The sequence below is a fragment of the Rhipicephalus sanguineus genome, chromosome 7 (genome assembly GCF_013339695.2).
Source record: "Rhipicephalus sanguineus isolate Rsan-2018 chromosome 7, BIME_Rsan_1.4, whole genome shotgun sequence".
In the NCBI taxonomy this organism is placed as follows: Eukaryota; Metazoa; Arthropoda; class Arachnida; order Ixodida; family Ixodidae; genus Rhipicephalus; species Rhipicephalus sanguineus.
Genome location: NC_051182.1, coordinates 105,458,334 through 105,469,311, shown reverse-complemented (window position 1 = coordinate 105,469,311; position 10,978 = coordinate 105,458,334). Strand labels below are relative to the sequence as shown.

The window sequence follows — 10,978 nt, the reverse complement described above, 5'->3', positions numbered from 1 at the left end:
CGTCGCTGTTGGCGTCAGCATCGACAGCGTAACCAATGGAGCGAACGCAGACGAAAGAGAGCGAACCCGGGGTCTGTCGATGTCACGAGCCATAGTCCTTTAACCTCGCTTTCTCCCTCCATCACACGCGCTGGCCCCTTGGTCGGAGTTCGTGCGCGTGCAGGGCTGGCACGTGCACTGCGGCTGGCTTGGCTTGTCATAACGGGGATGTCTGCGTTTCGCTTGGTTAATAATAATAATATCTGGGGTTTAACGTCCCAAAACCACGATTGATTATGAGAGACGCCGTAGTGGAGGGCTCCGGAAATTTCGACCACCTGGGGTTCTTTAACGTGCACCTAAATCTAAGTACACGGGCCTCAAACATTTTCGCCTCCATCGAAAATGCAGCCGCCGCGGCCGGGATTCGATCCCGCGACCTTCGGGTCAGCAGCCGAGCGCCATAACCACTAGGCCACCGTGGCGGGGCTTCGCTTGGTTCGTGACGCCTGCAATGCACAGAGTGGTGTGCGTAGCACTCGAGCGCTGGCAGTTTCTATGGCAATACGTAACGAATGTTACATTGCTACAACTACGGATAGCCAAAAATTCAAACACAGTTGGCGTTGCCCCATCACGAAGCTGCGCTCAGAATTCGGATTAGGCACTATCGTAATCGTCGGTGAATTTTTTTTGCTTCATTCTTATGTAGTGCGGCCAACTCAGTACCTGCTACGTCCAATTTCGTTCGCCAGGTTAATCTGGTTTGCCGTCAATCCTGAACTGTCGCAGTAAAAAAAAATGGCCAACGCGCTTTCCGCGGGCGGCATCTGCAGCGGCGTGTACGCGGGCCTTGATCAATTAGCCAACGTGCTCTGTAGGCACCGAGCAAAATAAAGAGGACGAACGTGCCGACTAATGGCGGGGAGCCGCATCTGGTCTCGACTGCCGTAAGGGAAAAGAACGGCGTGCAATTAAACGTCCGTACGCCTAATCTTCGCACCTGCACTAATTTCACCACCTCGTTGGCATGGACATGCGTAATTGCTGCGCGTACGTGCGAGTGCGCATTAACGAATGTTAATTTGCCTCCCTTTAATAATAATAGTGAAGTCGAGCATGTGGTGTAGTCTCAATGTCTATCTACATTTGCTTTTTTTCGGAAAACAATATCGTCGCCGTCGCCGTGAGGTCACGTAAATGTTTTATGTGCGACAGGACTCTGCCTCACACGCCAGTTGTAACGGGTGGGAGGGAAAGAGTGCGAGGTTGAGCTGACGAAGATGCTGGCTTAATGCGTGCTGTCTTGCCACGCAAAGCAAGCACACATTCATCTGTTTTTGTGGTCGCTGTTGTTTACGCATTCCAGACATATCTGCAATTTGGGGGCGCCAACCTCGCAGTAGCCCGTCCGAATACTTCCAACCATTTTTGACGGCGAAGCTGTTAAAGCTGACAGTAAGACGTCCGTTAACAAAACAAAACCCTGCTGTGCCGTTGCCATAGCAACCACCACAGCTGCGCGCCACCCATGCTAGAAATAGCCAAGTCGCCGCCGCTCCGAGGAACAGCCGCCTCGGAACCGTCGTCATAGCAACCGCCACAGTTTCTTGCACCGTGGCTTAGGGACAGCGATTTCACCACATTCAGAGTGGCAAGCTTTGCCACTCTGAATGTATTCGGGATCCGCCTGTCGCCGTCCCTTGGCTACCGCTTCTTCGGTCAAGCACGCTGCATCCAATTGCTGCCGGCGATGTGATTCCCGTGCTGCAGCGCGATGAGCTGAGGACCAACCAGCTTTGCTGTGCGAGCCTTGCGCAACTTAGTGCAAACTTTCCGCATTTTTTAGCAGTAGAACTAAATAATTTGGTAACCTTTCAATACTTCTGCGCAAAAAAAAAGAATCAAATTCATGTTAAGAAGTAAAGCGCTTGAGCTAGATCGATTGCAGCAAATCTCATCCATTTGTGACGCTTGTAACATTACGGTTGAGGGATGCCACGCAAGCAAAATTTGCATAGGAAGAGCTTTGTGAATTCATCCGCAGACGTGGATATTCTAGCTTACTGCCAAAATGATTAAAAATACAAACAAAACATGGGCCTGTTCCACTAATTAAACGGCCTCCTACGCTTAGCCGTTTAGCTGGTCTTGCAACCAGACCGTTCTCGTTCGGTTACGAAAAACGCCGGCGCAGCGCAGGCGCTTCGTTAGTTGTACGAGAGTGCAGGTGCATACAAGCGGGTAATGGCTGATGCAGGTTGCCACAGACCAGTGCACCAAGTGCTTTGTTGGCACAATTTTCTTTTTCCTGCACCACGCAGCCCATACACTTACTCCCCGGCGGTATGAGGGCAGCACAATTGCAGTACAAGCGTTCTCTAACCCGCAAACACGTTCGCAATAGCTGTACGTCCGCTTCGGCAGCAAATTACGAAATATGGCAAATCGGTGCTGCGGAATCCAGCAAGGTGGTGGAAGTGTTGAGAAAGGGGAAAATTACAACCACCATTTTGTAGCACGAAGCCACAAGGAAATCCATACGGATTTCTCAGAAAGAAAGCTTCTTAGATGCCGAAAAAATGCGTCCTGGTCCGGCGATCGAACCCGGGACCAACGTTTTTCCGGTGCGGTCGCTCTACCAATTGCGCTAACCAGGAATCAGGCAATTGGCAGCGCGAAGGCGAATTGACAACCACGCATAGAAACGGCTGGTTTTCAATTTTCCTTTTTTTTTTAGTAAATTACAATCGACTGTCTGCAATTGTGTCATATTCGCGCAACATTGTCGATGTTATATTCCAAGAAATAAAACGAATGAATATGCTGTTTTCTGCGCGTTTTGGTAATTAATCCTGATTAACGTGGAGTGAGTGAGTGAGTGAGTGAGTGAGTGAGTGAGTGAGTGAGTGAGTGAGTGAGTGAGTGAGTGAGTGAGTGAGTGAGTGAGTGAGTGAGTGAGTGAGTGAGTGAGTGAGTGAGTGAGTGAGTGAGTGAGTGAGTGAGTGAGTGAGTGAGTGAGTGAGTGAGTGAGTGAGTGAGTGAGTGAGTGAGTGAGTGAGTGAGTGAGTGAGTGAGTGAGTGAGTGAGTGAGTGAGTGAGTGAGTGAGTGAGTGAGTGAGTGAGTGAGTGAGTGAGTGAGTGAGTGAGTGAGTGAGTGAGTGAGTGAGTGAGTGAGTGAGTGAGTGAGTGAGTGAGTGAGTGAGTGAGTGAGTGAGCTTTATTACAAAACCTGGCTTGTTTGTGGGGTTTGTCCGGGCTAGATCACACAGGTAGAGGCCGGAGACTTTGTCTCCCTATAGCCTCTGTGGCCTGCTGGATGGCCCATTTTTGACCTTCGACCTCCGAGGTGAGCAGTGCTATCCGCCACCGCTCCCTGAGGGCCTCAGGAGTGCTTTTTATTAAATATTTAATTATTCTGTAGTCATGTTCCACTTTGACATCAAGATAATCAAATCGTAGGCTCAAAATGCATGCTATTTTTTTTGTTTTTTTTTTATTTGGAGCGACGAAAAATGCTTTTGAGGTTGGTCTCAGAAAGCGGCGTCTCGACTGAGCCGTCGAAGTTCGAACATTGTGGTGCATTCCCCAAATTGGTCGGTTGCAGTCATACGCAGATCATTGAGGTTAAGGAATTAAGGTGATTATGTGGAATTCATCTTATGCGCAATGTATTTTCCCTCTTTCATTCTTCCCTTCCCTTATTCTTCTGCCTTCCCTTACCGCTTCACTTCACTTCACTTTATTACCTCAAAGATCCCTTGATAGGGATATTAGATAAGTGGTGGGAATAGATTAGTACATAATTTGCACATTACATAGCTGAGCTAAAGAGAAATGCATGAGCTAAAGTGTTACATACGTCACCACAAATATGTAAACCTTAATAACGCAAACTTGAATTGCACGAGCATATAAGTGTGTTAACACAAGTCGCTTTCATTGTGAAAAGTGATCAGTGACACTCTCCATAAGCGTACAAGGGCAAGCGATTTCCCCAGTGCATGGTCGCAAACCGTTTATTTATCCTCCGGTTAGCCTCCCCGCCTTTCGGCCTCACAATTGTCTCTCTGTCTCTTTTAGCCGCCAGTCCAACGAACTGGCAAAACAAGTTGCGTCCTCATATGTGAACGTTGCGCCTGAAGGGTAGAAGAGCGGTGATCTGGCTAACGTTGGCTACGCTTGAAGAAAGAAACTAACTAACACTGGCATATTATGCGCTTATTGATACTATAAGCGTGTAGCGAGCAACCGTCCCTCCTTTCTCTGTCTCGTCCGATACACTCTTAATCAGGTCCCGCTTAAAGTGCTAGGTATAGCCAGGAAATTGGACTTTTTTTCGTATGGTTTCCTGTATACAGCCAGCATTTAACCACGCCCTGATCAAGAGTGTAGTCAAGTGCCCATCACCATTACCACGACGAACGCTTCCGTTCTCTTGCCAGTTTAAAGGAGTAGCGACAGGAATTTTGAAAATTTTTGGATTGTTGTTCTCAATAAAAATACTGGTGTCGAGAAGCCTGAAACGAGTATTGTGGTGCCTGGGAATGCATCGTATATATCTTAACGCTACCTTAAAAAGACACTTTCGATTTCAATATCGAGGTGGCGTCTTCTCAGTGACGTTTCATAGCACGGGGATGCGTGCTATGAAACGTCACGGGGATACAGAAACTCCCGACGTACTAGCGGCAAATCCGTCATCTGCTCGTCTTGCACATAAACCACGATGAGTGAATTGTCGCCCAGTGAACCTGACAGTGATTTCTGCGATTTAGGCTGCATGCAGGACACAGAACTCGCAAACCCGAGAGAACTGTCTTGACTCGTGGGGATAATGTCCATTGCAGTGGGGCTGGATTGCAGATGCTCAGCGACGAAAACTTCAAAGCCAATTTAAAATATTTTATACGTGCTCTCCGACTCCGGTGTGTGGACAGCGTTGACACTGCATACCAAGGAAACGAAAATTGTCCCTTTTGCGATGTCTCAAAATTGTGTCAGTACTCCTTTAAGTGAAAGTTCTGGCTTTCAGGGTCGTAGTACCTCAACGCTCCTCGCTCTCCCTTTGTAGCGAGGCAACAAGCCCAACATTCAAACGCCGCTCTCTGGGCACTCGGTCGACCATTCTTTACTTTCACGAGCACCGTATGGCGCTCTTGTTTCTCTTCCAAGCACTTCCAGGCGAGCACTTACTTCGGATTTTCCGAATATTCTGAAAAAAGAATGCGGGAAGTGCGCACTAATTTGCGTAAAGCTTGGCACTGCGAAGCTCATTGACCCTCAGTTCGTCGTGCTGCAGCATGGGAAGCACAACGCCGGCGGCGATTGGATCCAGCGTGCTTGGCCGAAGAAGCGGTAGCCAAGAGGCGGCGGGGGCGGATACGGAATACGCGCAAAGCTTGCCACTCTGAATGCGTTGAAATCGCCGTCCCTGAGCCACGGTGTAAGAAACTGTAGCGGTTGCTATGGCGACGGCTCGGCGGTGGCCGCTCTTCAGCGTGGCGGCGGCTGGGCTATCTTGAGCACAGGCACGGCACAGCAGGGATTTCTTGTTAACGGACGTCTTACTGCCAGCTTGAACACTTCGCTGTTAAAAGTATTGTGAACTTTAAGAGAAGAGTGGTACGAAATCGATAACTGTGTATCAGGTCGAGACCTATATTGGATACATAAGATATCGGAGCACAAGTTTACTTAGGATAAAAACCAAACATATGTCAGGATAATGAATAAAAATTAACTGAATGAGGTTATCGAAAAAGCAGGCGGTTTTCTTGCGAGCAGCTGGGATCGTTGCGGCACCTGGCGGAGCAGATCTCAACCACGCGCTTCTTTATACGTGGCCTCTGAGATCCGCGTCGGTAGTGCGACCAAATACAACACCCGATGAGTACACTAAAGAACACGAACACCGACTGGTGAGCGCCACCGCCAGACACCTACAGTCGGACATAACTTTAGAAGTCCGCGGCATTTTTTTCCTCAAAGGCGGATGCACACAAGTTTACACCAATGGGCGCTCAATCCAGACTGACGTCGTGAGCCTGACGGCCGGTGACTCCGCCTTCGGAGAACATTGCCGCTTGCAAGACCGGGACTATTTCTTTAGTCGCGGAAGCGATCGGCTGCAGCGCTTCGGTCGTCTGGGCAGGGCCTCTCGGGACTTCTTGAGTTGTATCCAACTATAAATGACGGATTAGGGTCACCTGAAATTTTTACTTGTTAGTGGACGCTCACCAAGTCCGAGGAAGGACGATTTGTGCTTTGCCGCCGTAGCAGAATTTTTGTTCCAGTAATTTTTCGGTCATCCCAAAACAAAATGATAAAATAAATAAAAACCCCTCTTGACTACAGTTAGCCGGGGCACCCAATATAATGCATCGCCGATGGCTTGGCGAACGTTTACTGTACACCAGGTAGATCCAGAGTGGCAGCTTATGGCGGATGAAGTGTTGAGCTGCTCAGCTCGAGGACGCCAATTTTTTCCTCGGCCACAGCGACCACATGTCTTCATATGAGGGCACAATGAAAAAAAAACACAAAGAAACACACCCATTTGCTTAGACTTAAGTGTACATTAAAGTACCCTAGATGATCAAAAAGAATTCGGAGTCGCCTACTGCTTCATTATCAAATCTTTGTTTTGGAACGACAACCTCCGGAACGTAATTATAGCAGCACGTCGCAGAAATGTTCCCTTTAACAAAAAAAAACTCCCGAAGTCTAGATATTGACTGTAAGACCTTCATGCGTCGCTTGACGTGTGCGATCGAAGCAGTAGCTTCAGAGGAAGTTCAGAGGTGGGGGTGGAGAGGAGGGGGTTGCAAAAGGAAATGCTGTCTATTTATCTAGCTGGTAATATAAGGCGATGCCGCGTATAGAAGTTGGGTATTTGCGCAAAGCCCGGCGTTATACCGGAGCTTCTGCGTCCTACTCTATTTTTGGTACAGCAGAGATATCTCGCCTTCTACAAAGATAATGTGTAAGAGAAACAGTATATATATATATATATATATATATATATATATATATATGTGAGAGAGAGAGGCGTTGATGCCGTGCAACGCTTAATGGATCCCAGATATAGCCCGTGTTGTTCAATGGCTGAATCTTGTTCGTCTTGGATCGACATGCTCCTATATGGTTTCCCACTGCGGTGTATCGGATTCGTGGAATGGCGTTGCAGTGAAGCCGACACGTGCGCTGTAATAAAAGAAGAAATATAAAAACGGTCGAACGGCTATTCTTAGCACGTTTTATTTCGACAGTAAGTTATAGGCGCATTTTGGGGATAATGTAGAGAAGAAGCAAGGAAAGGGATAATTATAATTTTTTATTTCTGCACGCATGCGTTCATTAATCTTGCTACCAAATAAACAGCAAGATTAATTTTACTCATACATCGTCTGATGACGTTCGTGCGTGTGAATGTGAGAAACGTACGTGCCACATGTCCAGAGCATTTGTAACATCTCACATTTTCTGACGTCATAGGCATAATTGTAAGTTTCTTTGGCGACCGTACCGTGAACCATGTGCTCAACGCCATATTGTGATCGAGACTTCTTGTTCTCTCAGCCAAACATTTCACTTACTAGGCGTTGGTAGCGAACCAATAAAACTAATAATTGCCGCCTAACTTCCACCGCAAACGCACGCAAACAGTAGCCTTTCGCATGCTACAAACGAGATCGTACCCATCACGGGGCCGACTCAACAATTACAACTCAGGCATCACTACACAATGCCCAGATTGCACAGAACTGCATTGTTCACTCTCGCACATGCTCTGGCGATGTCTCGTGTTACCTCAGGGACTTCTCACCAGTGAGTCCGACTGGGAAGAGGCACTCAGGAGCTCCAAGCTCCACCACCAACTCAAGGCGGTCCAGAGGACCCAAGAACTGGCGGAACGCCACCACGTTCCCGCCCCGACTGGGGCGTCGTCTACGGTAGCGGCTTCCAGGGTGCCCCTCGTGGATTCCCCGGCGGCTTAAACTCCTCAGGACCTTTCGATAAAGCTCTTGATTGAATGAATAACTTTCAACTAAACGGCACAGCAGCATACAGCATAAGAATAATCACACGCGTGTGTTTATATTATAGTTAAGTAGTACATTACTTATGCTTGTTGTCACGCAACGGGGATGTCTAAAGCTGCGAATCATGCCATTGCTGTCCTACGCCTGCATCCTCCCGACGGCTAACAAAACGGTACACTCTGGATGCACCGTGTATCTAGGGTGGCCTAGTAAACTTAAGCAAGGGTGTGGTTTGCTTTAGTTTTGTGTACTTTTCTCTAATTTAGGCAAGTCGCTGATGGGCTAACGTGTGTTTCCAAAAGTACACAGATGACCGAACACCGTTTAGAGATCTTACAGCCATATATATATATATATATATATATATATATATATATATATATATATATATATATATATATATATATATATATATATATATATATATATATATATATATATATATATATGAAGAAGGAAACTACGACTTTCGTTGATTCGGCACTGTATATTTACTAACGTTTCGTCTGGTGGACCAGACTTTGTCAAAGTAACAAGTACATCGCGGTTGGTTTCCTTATAAACACGCTTAAAGTAGATAGTTTCAAAGAACTTATCGATAGCAAGAATGACAACATAAGATAGCGGTCACACGCAGTCGACATAGATTCATGCGCGCACATTTGGGACTCGTGGCAGCGAAGTCAGGTTACACAGAGTAAGATAGATTGCACACGCAGTTGATATGGCATTACACACTAGTGATATGACAGAATAATTGGATTGCACGTCACATGGAGGAAAAGACTGGGGGGGGGGGGGGGGGGGGGGATGACATCAGATCTGCGCTTTGTCTATTTTTTTCGCGGGAACGTAGTCACACGCTAGCATTAAACTGCAAACAGTCTGAGATCGCAAACAGAAAATCTACGCAGCACTAAGATCAATTTTTACTTTTTATCTTCTCCTGACGTACGCTTCAAACACATCAAGGTCAATACGAGAAGAAACTAAAACAACTAAAAAAAACTAAAAAAACAGCACAGACACCGTACATGATGCACACAACTCAGTACGTATGCACGTAGTCTGGTATGAAAGCTGAAAAATAGTGGGTGATTACCAACGTAACCAACACGAGCGATATTAGAAACAGAGCTGCCTATCCCGTTGAAAACCCGGTTATGATTAATGGTGCTTAGTGGGAACGCTTGTAAGTGTGCCTGTGCTTTCGTTGATACCGGATGAGACGGTATTAAACTTATAGATTAGGTAAGACTCGCAGGCTTCACGATCATGATGAGAGCGAAAGCCTGACTCAAGCATAGTGGCCCGAATATTTTCAAAAGAATGTCCAGGTAAACGAATGTGTTTTGACAATGGTAGGCTAGGAAGCTTATTGGAATGCGATCTATGGTTGTTAAAGCGTATGCTAAATGAAGTTTCCGTTTGGCCAATGTACTGTTTTTTGCAGACGGTATACACTCAAGCATGTATATAACGTTAGAACTATCGCAATTAAATGAACCTCGAATGTTAAGGGAGAAGTCTGAAAACGTGCTATTGGCTTTCTGGGTCGTTGTCACACAACGACACAGAAAGAATTGGTCATATATATATATATATATATATATATATATATATATATATATATATATATATATATATATATATATATATATATATATATATATATACACATACAGGGTGTTTCAAGAATTGTGTCCAACAGTCTCGAAAAATCAGGAAAATGCGATATTTGCTCGGGGCTCTCAGAATTGCTTTTTCTGTAGCGGCAGGAATCTTAAGGTGGTTAAGGACATCATTTAGGATAGTAATTAAGAAAGTTACATTAATTAACTTGTTAATTAGTGGAGTTAGGTGATTGTGTCAAATTGGAGAATTGAAGTTCTTCATGCCAGGAACCCATCCGAGCTTTGAGATTTCGAAAAAGCGTCCTCTAGTAATTGTTGTGGCGTAATGAAGTTCAACGAAATGCAAAGGCTTTCAACAGCGAAAGCCATCGGATTCGGTTGAATTTCATTACTTCGTAATTATTACTAGAGGCCCCTTTTTCGAAATCTCAATGTTGGGATGGGTTTCTGGCACGAAGAACTTCAATTCCCCAATTTGACACAACCAAAGTTAATTATTTTGACTTTTTTAATTACAGTCCCAAATAATTTCTTTAGCCGTCTTAAGATGCCTAGCGCTACAGAAAAACCAATTCTGAAGGCAGCAATCAAATATCTCTTTTTCCTGATTTTTTAGAAGGTTGGACACATTTCTTGAAACACCCTATATATATATATATATATATATATATATATATATATATATATATATATATATATATATATATATATATATATATATATATATGGCTGTAAGATCTCTGTGTTCGGTCATCTGTGCACTTTTGGAAACACACGTTAGCCCATCAGCGACTTATACATATTATATATATATATATATATATATATATATATATATATATATATATGGAGCTGTGTAATAGGTCATCCTCTTTCTTCGACTCCTTTCTGATAGAACGCCACTCGCGGTGGTAGTCCGTGCTCCACCTTGACTGTAGCGATTGCACATTGTCGTCGAGTGCCGTCCAATAAACAGCTTTACAATATACATACTGCGAGTTTTGCTTGTGTTTTCTGTACGCTTGGCTGACCCTTGCTGGAACACGCATATAGGATGTTTCAATCTATTCTCGATAAACTGAGTCGGAAGTCAGCGCTCGTATCTTCACGTTTTGAAGACGATGACCTCGCTCCCATGTGCTACCCACGTGCTGTAGCGGGACATGATTTCTGACTGCCATTATGGGCCGATCCCGAAGGCCGTGCAGTCTCACGGAGCGTCTCACTAAGTCGTATCATTTCATTTACCGTGCGTGCTTGCATATACACACGCTGTCCTTATCGGTGGCTATTGCTGGCTGGTAGTGGTTACATGATGGT

The 10,978-nt window shown here is 45.5% G+C and overlaps 1 non-coding gene across 1 annotated transcript; it reads right to left on the bottom strand.

The window, feature by feature from the left end:
- Positions 1 to 391: 391 nt before the first annotated feature.
- On the bottom strand, positions 392 to 464 carry Trnas-gcu (transfer RNA serine (anticodon GCU)). Its single transcript has one exon. It is a non-coding gene; the product is annotated as a tRNA-Ser (tRNA).
- Positions 465 to 10,978: the final 10,514 nt, after the last annotated feature.